Source organism: Aythya ferina, assembly GCF_964211825.1.
Source record: "Aythya ferina genome assembly, chromosome: 3".
Lineage (NCBI taxonomy): Eukaryota > Metazoa > Chordata > Aves > Anseriformes > Anatidae > Aythya > Aythya ferina.
This window is the reverse complement of record NC_140298.1, coordinates 3,051,622-3,065,000: the sequence shown is the minus strand read 5'-3', so window position 1 is coordinate 3,065,000 and position 13,379 is coordinate 3,051,622. Positions and strand designations below refer to the sequence as shown.

Genomic DNA, 13,379 nt, shown 5'->3' with positions numbered 1-13,379 from the left:
GCGAGTGCGGCTTCGCTCCTAATTAAGAATTGCAGTAATCAGGCAAGAGGTTTATTGTGTGAAGCTGAAGAGCCAAAATTATTTGTGAATTCAGTTCAGATTCAATGAGTTTTTTTCACACGAGCTAGAAATGGTTATGTTTCATTTCTACATTTTGAAACAAATCTAATTTCCTTCTTAGAGTGTGAAATGATAATTGTTTTGCTGTAAAAACTATTCTTGGGTTGATCCAAGCCACTAGTATTGTTGTGTTGGTGTTGTGGGTTTTGTGTGTGTGCTTTTTTTTAAATTTGTCAGCTGGAAAAAATTAACTATTTGCACAGTTGGTTACATGAGACAGATCAACAGCTCTGGGGCCGTATCTGAGATCAGGGACTCTGCCAAGAAACAGGCTCAGCTGACGTTTGTTCTGCCACGGGCAGAGTAGATGTATCCAACATGTTCCTTGCAAAGCTTTGTCTTTGCTGGGTATGAGGGTAAGAAAGGGAGCGTGTGAGGGAATAGTTTGCTGCTTTGTTTAGAATTACATTTATAACTCTTCTATGTACTTCGAGAACTTTCCACAACTGCTTCAGTTCCACTAGATTTTTCTGGGTCAACATCACCAAATTCCAGCACAAGGCTTTTATTTATTTATTTCATTTGAGGACTCCAAGAAGTCTCTGAGCCAGTGCCCCTAAATAACACGGTGCTGGAGGATTAGATGTCATACGCAACCTAGAAATGAGAGCAGTCATGGCCTATTTAGAAGATATTAACCCATCAGGAATCCCATTCCAAGCAAATATGATTTATAAAGTGTTATTACACTGCTGCTACAGTGTCATCCGGCAGCTCAATTAGAAATGCAGAAGATGCTGTTTGAAAGCCCATTTTGGTCAATGAAAAGACACCGTTAATGTCGGTGGTGTGTTAGACCAGGCTCTATGGAAATGAGTCCATTAACAGGGGATGACCTTTTTCTCTAAACTGAAATAAAAATGTGCCCGTCTTAGATCTGAAACAAGAGGGCTGTGATGTGATTCCAGTGGGTTTGGCTTATTATTTATTATTTTATTACACCATTTCATACCTGGAGAAGTCTTGCCTGTAGTTTAGCCCTTTACTTTATAATAGAATTTGGACTTTACCCTTGACCTTCTGTAGCATCACTGAGCCTGACGAAAATGAAGCACCTTAGGCTGTTTTCTTGCTTTCTCAGTGCCCAAATGGGCACCGTGGATTATGCCGAAGGTTTCTGCCCTCCTGCTGTGGACTATTATGGCATGGTCTGCTTTGTGCAGGAATTCTTTATATGTAGCATTTTCATCTTCATCGTCTCAATACGCACCCGTGTGTGTATATATAGCTTTATATGTATTCTTGGAGGTGCTGTGGCTTTTTTTTTTCCTTTTGCCCAGTCATCTGGAGTTACTCTCTCAGGCTTTCTGTAAGGTTGTGTCATGTTGTGCTTCTCATCTGGGCTTGATAAATTTTGTTACAGAAATAGATAGCACTTGACTGATTTTACACTCTTGTTGCTTTGTTTCTGCTACTTTCAAGTGCTTTTGTGCACCCACTAAAGGAAGGTCCTTCCTAGCATAGATCTCCTTTGATTAGTATCTTTTAATTTCATGCTAATTTCTGAAGCCTGGGCAGTGCTGTACACAACAGTGTTTTTTCTTACCTTTCCTATGTGGCTTCTACCATCTGTTGACAAGTGCTGACACAGAGCTACAGCTACAAAATGGTTTGCAAGTACAACAATTGTAGGTATTTCCTTTTCATTCGTAATGTTGTCTGTGCTATGTGAGCCCAGACAGTGATGGTTTCAGTGTAGGTCTGTTCTTGGCTACCTTGTGTGTTTTGCATTTTAGGCCCTCTTTTATTTTGGGGGTTAAACAATGATACCTACCTGTATAGCGATGTTATCTTTCCGATAGCCTTTTTAATACTGACAAAGTGGGGAGAGGAAAGGAAGAGGTGATTTCTAAAGGTCATCGTTCAAGCTAATCAATGGCATCTCATTGAAAATAGTTTAGCTTCTCTCTCAAAAATTGCTTTTATCCATGTATTTTGGCTCAAGCCAAGTCATCGCACACTATTCCTGTTCAAAGATCCCCTCAGATACCTCCTGTCCTCTGCACGTTTTTTCTCTACATGTGCTTGTATATATTTATTTGTACCATTTTTTTTTTTCCAAGAACAATGCACCTTTTTAAGATAGAAGCTTATTTTACCTGCCTGACACCTTGCCCTTCGTCCTGGTTATCTATATGTTATTCCACACTTGCCTCTTCATGTATTGCACACAAATGTGGTCTCTGCCATTTGCTTACCCTTGTAGTCTCTCTGCATGCCTTGGTATGCCTTTTAATTAGATGCACTTCTGTTCTTTCATTGCTTGTTAACCCTTTCTTTTGAGAGGCAATTTGCCTTAGCCCTGCAAATAACCTCTGTTTTTTGCAAAGTCAAGTCCATTTCCCTCGGTAACCTTGATTTCACCAGCTATCATTTATACCGCAAATAATTCAGCCTCTAATTAGTCCATCTGTTAACTATTCAAGTACACATGACTTATCTTTATTATGTAACATAATGGTCAGTTTTCTTACCTGCTAGTGATACTTTGGTATGGAAAATAGTTTTTCTACTTATGACTTTCCCACGTTGCCAATGTGCCCCCTATGGAATATATTGCAGATTACATGGTTTTATGGTTGTGCCAAGGAACGGGATAAGGATTTCACCCTCTCTTTTTTGTTGTTGTTTGTTTTCTGCAGTTGTTGTTGCTTCCAACTAAGTGCAGAGGCTTTGTAGTTATCTCCTCCTTTTCTTTTCCAGATTTCCTTCAGATTAGTGAGGTTGATGCTAATGTGTGTTTTCTTTTGTTTTTGTGGAAAACAAGGTTTGCCTCTAACAAAGGCAGAATAATGTTGACCTTGATTTTCTAATGCAGGCCACGTGGGCCACGGTTAGATTTCTGTCACAGGATGTGCGTTTGTATGAATAAGCCACTATGAAATGTCTAACCTGTGTTTGCAGGTAGGGCTCACAGGTGAGATCTGTTTGTTCAAGATTGCAATAATCTGGAGAACTAAATGCTATTGGCCACCAACAGCGTTGTGAAAAACATTCAAGTTTCCAACTTAATTTTCAGGATCTTGTTCCTGTTTTTTTTTTGTTTGTTTGTTTCTATAATGTTTGTAATTATTTAGAGAAAAAATAAAAACAAAACAAAACAAAACCTGCATCTTCTCGAAGGTTGCGTTTAAGACTTGGCTTCCTTGGAACCCAAGGGCAAGCACAGACAAATGCAAACCATGGCAGCATTACTGGGTTGTATCTGTTGGATGCTACTCACAAGGGTATGTAAGAATTGCTTATTTCAATCCAGAAGAACTACGAAAAGTTTGTGTCACCTATCTTACTGTAATGTTTTCCCCATAAGATGGGGAAAATGCATCCAGAGCCAGAAGAAAGTTCTCCTTTTGCCTTTCCTTAAAAACTGCGGTCCTGAGAAGATGTCCTGCAAAATTTTATTTTCACAGGCTCAAAATGGGGCTAAAATCATACGTTGTTGAGGTTCTTGTGGCTTTTTGACTCATGGAGAGATTTCAAGCAACTCACCTAGCAGTAATGTTTCTTAAACTTGAATCTTTTGAATCTTACTTATCCAAAACCTCCATTGCAAAGAGAATTTGTTACAGGTTTCTCCTTTGGAAAACAGTAGGACTGAACTCTCTATGCAGAGTTTCAAGTGGCTGTTTGGAATGTTATCCTGCGAGCTCCACGTAGATGTTTATGAACGAACCAGTGACCTGGTGTCGCGCTGGTCAGTGTTGTCTCCAAATCTGCTTTTTTTCCTTCTGCAACTTGCATCGAGTCCCAAAAGTTCTTCGATGGGACAGAGAAGGAATATTGCCAAAGTTGAATGAGTTACAGCCTCTAGTACCTAATTAAAATGATTTTGTGCCAGTTGCTATTGTTGGGTAGGATCCACACATAATATAATTTTAATCCTGTTTATATACACTCCGGGGACAGATTTGAGATCAGCATTGCCATTTAAGTGAGGTTAATCAAGCATACTGTATGCAGCTTTTGTTTCTCTACACTATGTGAAAGGTGACTACCGCTGATGGGATCCTGACTGGCCGTTCAGTGCAAAAACCACCACTTTCTTGTTAACAGAGTGTCTGATCATTAACCTAACCCCAGCCCCGGTGACTCTTCCTGCCTGGTCCCTGGAATTGCGCAGCTGTTGTTATTCACAGAGGAGCTTATAGTTATCAACTGGGTCGTACTGGCAGCGGGTGCGCGATGGTGCAGAGGGTAGGAAACAAGTGAAAAATAATTACGTCTTCCCTAAAAACAAATGCTATTTTTTGTATTCGTGGTGCGTTTTATGTATATATAAAGGACATTATGGCAAAATGAAAAAGACCCTCATAAAAATCCTTCTTGAAAAGTATTGTTGCTGACAGCCGTGACCTCTGTGAGTCTGCATGTTTACCCATAATTCATAATTAACAAAGACATTAGAACTGCCACTGGAGGATTCTGGGCTTTATTTCTTTCTAACTGGGCAGTACTAATGCTGGAAGTGCTCCCAATTCAGTGATTTAACATTTCAGGAAATCTTGGAGAGGCAGCAGAAGCCTCCTTATATAGTTCATACTCTGGGACTGTGGTTATACAGATATGGCTGAGATAATTATTCAGCTCTTGTTATTGCTGTAGTTCTGCACCTGATCCCTGAGCCATTAGAGCACTCTGCAGGTTATTACAACTATCAAACATCAAGGTCTCTTTTCTAGTCTCTCGACTATGTGGTTATCATTTTACTTCTTTTAAATCCTCCATCTGCATAGAAAGCTTCTGTGCTCTAACTTGGAGATCTGCTAACGCTTTTTTTTTTTTTTTTTTTTTTACAACTTCCCAAATGAGGCCCTTTTCTTACCAGCACATTAACATAAAAATATAAACTTAGAGTTTCTCCACTTGTGTTGTTTTTATTTTCTCCCTCTTGTTGATTACTTCCTTGAGACACTGTGCACCTACACAGTCTGTGGAGAGAACGAGCACAGAGTGGTGGGGTTCTCCAAAACCATGGCAAAACACAAAATCTCCCCAGGACAGTATCATTTCTGGTGGTGGGCTAGCTTTGTGCCAGCTTTTAGCTGATACACTACTCTGCTTTATGTGAACTTGTACCTTATTGCTGCTCTTCAGGTTGGACAGGTTTTTTTTTAATGGGATATGGAATGGTAGCTTTAAATGAAGATTTGAATCTAGCTATGCTTAAAGGCTTGTTATTTGGTTGGGTAGTCCTCTGTCAGCATTTAAGATGGGGAATCTTGCTGAAAAAAATCTTTCCTGTATGTGATATCGTCACCTGGCTTTCACTGATTACCCTTAAAAAAAAATTGGATCTGAATATCCTTCTTTCAGCTATTTGCAGTACAGACATTCACTCTTAGGATGATATTTAAGATAATTTTGTAAAGTAAGAACCTAGAGCAGACCTCTACAGGCTGTGTCATAAGGGAAAACAAGGAGCTAATGCTGGTATAGGCACAAGGGAGCTCAGCTTTCGGAAATCTGTGTTGTGCATTATATCAACAAAACACCTGCAAAAGGCATTCCATCAGCACCAGGCAAACTGATGAGGGATCAAATCCACCAAGAGTCGGGGGCAGTCACAAACAGTATGGCAAAAGGAGGAAACATATGGTTGCCTTACTTAATATTGCTGTACTGTCGTCCCACAACATATTCCCCTAAATGGGCATTAGCTTTATTGGTAAATCGGAAGGATGTGGAACACAGGAGAAAAACATCACGTATATGGTGTGCTTTTTAATACAATGTGCAGTCTAACAGATAGGCATTTATTCCTCTAACATACATTACATAATGCATATTATAACATTTCTTTAAATGATAAGTATTTTAGTAGGTATCTCAGGAAAGCTGTGGTTTTATATAATGAAAGCAAAGGGTAATTATGCTCTGATTTGTGCTTTACTTGTTTTCTAGTTATTCTTATGGATTTTTACTGCCTCTTTTGCATGGCCTTGCGTGACAATAGTACTTTTACACCAACTCTTTGTTAAGGTCTTTTGGCAGCAAACCTTAATATTTTAGCTAAAAAGCCATGTGATTCCCCATTATTTTTTATATTAGTATGACATGAAAATAAATGGAATTTAAGTGTGGGTTGTTTGGGGGGAGGGCTTGAATATTCTTATATCAGGATACCTCACTGAAATGTATGTATATAAAGAAAGGAAATATCTGACTAGTGAACCTGGTTAAAAATAATGAAAATATTTCAGTTTTAAGATTCACATTTTTATTACACTGTGGAAAGCAGGAAAAGACAACTGTAAAACTTTTTTTTTTTTACATGAGTCTATTGGTTAAGCTTTAAAATTATCATAGGTGATTAATTGTAATACTGCATTCTTCAAAAAAAAAAAAAAAAAAAGAGGTGGTGGGAACAGCAGTGACAAGATAAGCTGTGTCACCCTTAGTACAGAATCCTGCTGCTGTACACAGCTTTCTCTTGTTTAAAAACAATGTGTGCTTGTGACTTTAAAGCCATCATCTTACAAGTCGATGCTGGCATGGAAATCCTTGTACTTGCATCCTGTTGGACTTAGGACAGATTTAAGAATTGACTTTGAGGCCTTAGACTGAAAGAATCAGCACATAATTTTCATTAATCCGTATCTTTCAATAATAATAACTAGATATATGATATTTAATAGCTTATTACTTGCTTAGAAATTTGAAACTGCATCAATAATCAGAAAATGGGTCATGAACTAATTTTTAGATAATAGTGTATTCTAATTAGAGCCTTGCTATGGTGTTTCTTGTAAGAGGCGATTAATTGTAAATGGTTAATTATACATTTTTACTTTATTTTAGGAGAACTGCAATAAAAAGTACCAGGATTTCACAGTTATGTTTATGTTGATCTGACATCAGACCTGTTTGCTCCCCTGTGCCGTTATCACATTCAGAGACGTGCTGCTGTGAATGACACCCTGTGGCACTCTGGTACTTTTGGAAAGGAGGTGACCTCACATTAGCTGCTTTTCTTTTTAAAGACAAGGATGCATGCTGTGTTTATTCTGTGCAGGGAGCAGCAATGGTGGGTGGCTGCTCCCTTTTCTCCATAAGGAAAGGTGAGCCAGGAGCTGAGGGTGGCAGCAAGAATGATGGGTGTCGCTGGTTTCACTGACGGAGTGTAGCACCAGTGCAAGATTAAGTTCAGTGACAGGGAAGACTCATGTCCAGTGATGGTAAGCAGGGTTAGCAATAGTCCAGATCACCAGAGATGTCCACAGCAAAGTGGTCAGTCTGAGGTCAAGCCAGGAATGCAAGTTCAGGATCTGGGTCACCGTGAACCTCAAAGTTCATGGCCAGGGACATGTGGCAGAGCTCAGATGAAGACTGAGGACAAGATCCTGACCACAAATGCAGCTCCTATAAATACAGCAAAGGGAAGGAGGCCCTGGAAAGGCTTCTTGCAGCTCTTTTTATAGCGGCCTGATCCAAATATGCACAGCCGCAGAATATCAGTGCTGGCTTCAAACACAGGCAGACAGATCTGGGGAGGTGGCTGTGTGTGCACAAAAGTATGGCATTACATTATTGGTCTTCTGGATGGATAGGACACCATACGCTGAAAGGAAAAATATGCCTGTACTTTTCACAGATGTTTTATAGGACTATATTCTGTGTTATTCAGAACTCACATCAGCTTTTTTGTGAATTGTACAGATGCTCTAGATTGCAGGATCAAGCCTGCTATTTTTCAGTTCAAGACACTAATGAGTTTTTAAAACCTAGAAGTAAAAGATACTTACCTGACTGCATGGAAACTCCGGGAGAGACCTGTCCATGGGTAAAACCACAAGCAAGACAAGTGTGTAAATGTCTGCAAAATCAGACAGCAAAGGAAATGTTTCAGGCCAGCAAGCAAAGGTTAAGAGAATATGTAACAAAATAATACTTATATGTACTTATCCTTCTGTGTATCCCAGCTATAGTTTGGGGGTTTGACCGATCTCGATGTTTTCACGGGGAACTGGATGCAGCAATGTTCTGCACCTGTTACAGAAGAGCTGTCAGCGAGGGATTCTTCTCAAGTGGGAAGGATGCGGTAGCATAGGATGGGGCTGGAGGCTGGGAAAGAGATAAGGATTAGACGGGTGTCTCCTAGGGAGATGAAACTGCAAACTGTGTCTGTCTGTCCTTCTGCCAATGTAACATTGCCTCGAGACTGAACACCCTGCTAGGGTGCATTTCTCCTCGGTGACAAAAGGGAGCACAACCCCCTTCATAAATGGGAGAGTTGGGCACTCTACAAAGTATTAACATCATAAATATAATACAGGGAAAAAAGGTCTAATTTTTTGGTACTGCAAAGCCACCACTGCTGCAGGGAAGATAAATCTTGGCTGAAACATGTTGGCATGTACACCACAAAACCAAAATGAAAAACTTGGCCTCATCCTTGGCGTGCTCCATTGCAACTGTCATTGCAGCAAATATTTTATGTAAACTCACCCTTAGCTTAGAGACTTCCTGGGTAATTAGGTAACAGGAGATGGCTCTTCATTTCTTCTTGTCCTCCATTATGATTATACCTTAATATCTATTGCTTTTCTCAAACTTTTTTTTTCCTAAAAAAAAAAAAAAAGTTGTGATGGATTACAGGCAACATCTTCTTTTTATTCCTGACAGAAAATCTTCTTTAAAAACGTCATACAATGAGATCGGATTATTTCGTATTCTTACCCAGTAGTCTTTTGGTAGTGTTAAGTCTCTATTCCTTCTGGTTTTGTTTGTGCACACCACTGGTGGTTTGTTGTGAAGTGATATATCCTTCCCCATTTCAAAACCATTGATCTAAGTTTCCTTCATTAAGAGGGATTTTTGTGTGTGTGTGTGTGTGTGTGTGAAACATTTCAGGTCAGTCCTATAGGACCATGCTGGTCTCATTGTAACCACTGCTGCAGAGCATGGAAACTTGCTGGCACAGTATTGCAAAGTGACTCTGCAGGGGCTGGATGACTTCCAGCCAGCAATGAACCACAGCCAAGAAATGCCAATATGGATAATGCAAACAAGAGAGATTTGGGGCACATTTCGATTTAACCATCTGATTTAATTGACAGAATAAATGCACCTGTCATCGGGTAATATTCTTGTGATTAGTTTTGGCTGTGCTGATGAAACGATGTTAAAAGAATGTCAGAACAACCTGTCCTGGGACTCCTACAGGCAGTTGCAAGCTAAGGAAGGTCAGTTTTCAGCTAGATAAAAGATTCAAAATTCTCTCTTCTTTATTTCCTCCTTTGTGGTTGCATGTGTCTTGTACCAAGACAATTACCAAACAATTTATCTTGCTTATTTTCCCTATGCAGCCGTTCTTATGGATCCACAGGTCAAAACAAACACAAATTACTGATGCTGTAGCCTCTTCTTTTACAGGCTTTGTTGAGGCCATTCTGTATTTGGAAAGAGATCCATTCACAAGGTCACCATTTGCCTATTTGTGTGTTGTCATTCAGACTTGGCAGCCTTTGTGGAAATGGCAGCTTGCTTAAGAGCCAAAGTGTGATGTGTGCCACTGTCTTTTGCCTCCAGAAGCAGCTGATCAGAGAGACTGAAAGAGACTGGCTTCTGAGCCTTGGGGCCATACCCACCTGATCTTAATCTCCTGTAACATGAAGCTGATAGGAGGAGGCTGAAGCTGATTCTGAGCAACAGGGTGTCAGGGCCACCTTTTGGAGATGCCTTTCATTGAGCCATTTTGCTGGACGTAAAGGCAAGAGATGGGATAACCAAAGTTGAGTTTATTATAAAGCTCCTTTGGCTAATACATGATAAGGAAAAACTCCTCAGCTGAAAAAGTAAATTGGCATATTGGACAAAGGTTTGGGGAAAAGACAGATGAGGATCTCTGTTTTTACAGGGGGAACTGGTTTACAGAGAGGGAAGAAGAAGTACGCCTCTTCCATGAACTGTAATAGGAATTACACCTCCTCCGTAGTACCTGCTGCAGTGACTTACATTGCTGTGTTGAGTGGAGTGGCAGTGGCCACATGGCTGCGCATCCCTCGGTACAGATGGAGCCGCATCTGTCCCTGTTTCAAAGGGGGAAATTGAGGACTAGGCAATTTAATGACTTGCCAGAGGTCACAGCTAAGGTCTGTGACAGCACAGGGAGTGAATCTAAATTCTTTCAGTCCTAGGGCCTTATCCACCATGCCACACTTCTGGTGATTAAATCATAGTATTTTCTTTTCAGCACCACATGTATGATGGTGTTTAATCTTACTTCTGGTTTACTTGAAGACTTTCCTTCAATATTAATTGGTTTTAAGCAGAAGTGTTAATATATCGAGAAAGGAACCTGAATAACAGACTTTCCTGTTGAAGACCCAGAGGTACAGATAGTTAGGATGGCTTTCCCCATCTGCAGTTAGCACAGTCTCCCCAAAGTGCCCCGATGCAGTTAGGCACCTGGGAACTGGCTCCTGGGAAAGGTGAGTCCAGTTCCCTGCAGCCACTCCTCGCAGGATGGTTGGGGCAGCGCCAGACAGGGATTCTGAAGAGAGAAATAAATTCAACATTTGAATGTGTGTGTGCTGAAACATAGTTTAAACATAGTTTGTTTCTTCTGCTGGTTGACAAGTTATAAATGTAGGGGGAAAAATGTAAACTAACTTATTCATGAACTGGATTGCAGAGCCAGTTTGTCCCATTTAGAGACATTGCAAAGACCTAGGCACCATCCAGTGCCATTTAAGCTCTCTTTTGCATGGGGTTAGGGGCTGCACTGTTTTTTTGCACAGGTGTGAATTTCATCTTGAGTTCAGAAGTGCTGTACAAGTACTCTTGAAGGTGTTATTTCTTCCTTTGTCAATTTTTGAAGCATAAACATACATTAGCTTCCAGGCAGCACCGACGTGCTGCTTCAGTTACGCTCAATTAACCATGAAATTTGGGGGTTGCGCGAACTTTCAGTCTCGTGATTTAAGGTTTTGATCCCAACCCATTTATGTGCTATGTCATGAAACAAGTCGGTGGCCAGCCATGAGAGAGTGCTCTCAGTCTGCTGATAGTGGGGGAATCTGCGTGGGGTGGGGTGGGATGTGGTACAGGGTGACGGGGCAGTGGCGTCACAGACAAAAATCAGTGTTTGTGATGCTTGCGTTGCTTAAAATTTCTAAACTTCATTTATAAGCCTCAATGGAAAAAAGTGGCTCTTCTTAGTAAATGTCTAAAAACGCTACATTGAAGTATTAAATGTTAAAGCTTTATGTATCTGTGTCTGCGTATATATATGTAATTTATTTTTAATGAGGTTTAACCCAAATGGGCATGCCATGGTTCGTGCATACTCACAGCATGTCATTCAGCAACAGGTCTGCATGGCAAGAAAGATCCTAGCTTAAGATACAGGCTCTTGTGCTCTCCTGTGCAGCTCTGGTGCCACCAGTGGCAATAAGAAAACTCCCTTTGTTATTTATCACCAATGTGATGATGCTGTTTTCTCAGGAATCATCTCCATTTTTGTTCAATGCTAGTGCTCCATAAGCAAATTTCTCCTCTTAGGAAGCTTCTTTGAATTCCTCATTTTCTGTACCCCTGTCTTCCATTGTATGCCCACTTACAAAGGATAGGAAATATTCAATTTGAGAGAGATTTTCTTCAAATATACTTTAGAAGGGTGTTTATCACGTTTGTAAAGCAGTTCAAAACAGTTCAGAAAAATGGATCTGTGCATATTTTAGATATAAGTTTGTCAGATTAAATACATTAAAATTGTGTGAGAGAAGAAACACTAAAATATCCCTGTAAAACGAGTTCAGCAGATTGTGCCGTGGACAAGACTCACAGGAAGAGAGGGAAAATAACAAAAACATGTCTGAAGCCTCCTCCGCGTGCCTGGAAGTTTGGCCGCTTCTTCACTTTGAAAATAAAATTCTAGGTTACCATGAAAAATGAGGAGATAGAGGAACATGTAGTGTCATTTAGAAATACACTGTAGCTTGAAAACCTGGTAACTTTCTTCCAGTGGTCTTAAAGGGACTTGGCATTTGAGAGAATAATTAACTTAAGAGAGAATTAATTTGGTTTAGAAAGTAAAACTGAACACCAAATAAAATGCAAATGATTTTCTAGTTCCTTTCTGCCTAGGTATTGATGCTCTGCAAATAAGCTGAAGCTTTCATGGAAAAAAAGATCTGCTGCTGCCTTACTTGGCTTGTAAGTTTTATCTAACTCTTGCATAGCTGTGTCCTAGGTAGCAGTGGTTTTCCTAAAGCTTTTAAGCACTCTAGAAGCAAGTTTTACAAGCATCATGAGAGCAAAGTGTTTCTGGGTGGTGAATGTGAGGTAGGATCACTTTCCTAGGTTGGTTTTCCTTTTCCCTTTGCTGGGAACCCCTAATTCCCTGTCGGTGTCACCAATTCCCTTGCTTTTGCTACTGGAAGTTTGTGGCAGCTCTTGAGCCACCGTAGAGGAAGAAGTTCACTCTGAATGTGCTGATGTGTTGAGCTGATCCAAAAACAGTCCAGGAGAGCAGAGCAGTTGTTTGGCCGCTGGCTGGCACCTGGAAGCACACCATCTCTCCACAGCTGCTCCTAGGGCAGGGTTTTGGGACAACTTGGCAAGTTGGAAGAAACTTTTGCTTCTAGGGAGAGAAACAGCGCTTTTGGAGAAAGAAAGGAGGCGTTGAAGCATAGGGTATTGTAAAAACAGAATCACTTTCGATCCCAAGAACCAAAGTATAACAGAGTAAACAAGTTCAAATTCTCTTTAGTTGATAGGCAACATGGCCTCTTTCCTGGGGGTGGCTTTGGCACTAAGTCTTAATGTTAATTCACGGTTTCCATACTGCTATCCCACCGCATCATTAAATCTCACAGGAAATGCAAATACAAGTTGCCTGTCATTTATCAATGAAAATATTGTTTAACATTTGCAGTGTATACACAACCCATTATAAAACTCAGTGGTGCATGCTCGGAAGCAAAATGTATTACTGTAGATATCAGTAGATAACTATTTATAATTAATCCTGTAGGGATAGCAGTTCTAACAGTAAGAAATATCTAAACTAAATGGAGGGTGAAAATGCTTTAAGTTATTTCCATAGCTGCTAAGGCTACTGCTCTGGTCATTTTAGGGTCAGCCTTCATTTAGACAGCAACAGAAGTGAGCAAGAAGTCATTGCCCAGCCAATGGTAAATACTGGAGAGAAGCAGAGCCTATGTCATGATCTAGATTTTGGTATTCTGGAAAAAAAATATGTTTCAGTTTGAGTGACTGTTTGGATATAGCAGCTTTTGCTGCAGTAAACCCTGGGA

General features: G+C 40.2%; 2 long non-coding RNA genes across 2 annotated transcripts in view; one reads left to right on the top strand and one right to left on the bottom strand.

Annotated features, from left to right (window-relative positions):
- LOC311434427 overlaps nt 1-13,379 on the top strand; it is a 452,952-nt gene that overhangs the window by 68,845 nt on the left and 370,728 nt on the right. The window lies entirely within an intron of this gene.
- Nucleotides 8,044-9,065, bottom strand: LOC311434449. The gene is made up of 3 exons (XR_014691504.1): nt 8,797-9,065; nt 8,566-8,681; nt 8,044-8,181 (listed from the first exon to the last, which is right to left on the bottom strand). It is a non-coding gene; the product is annotated as an uncharacterized lncRNA (long non-coding RNA).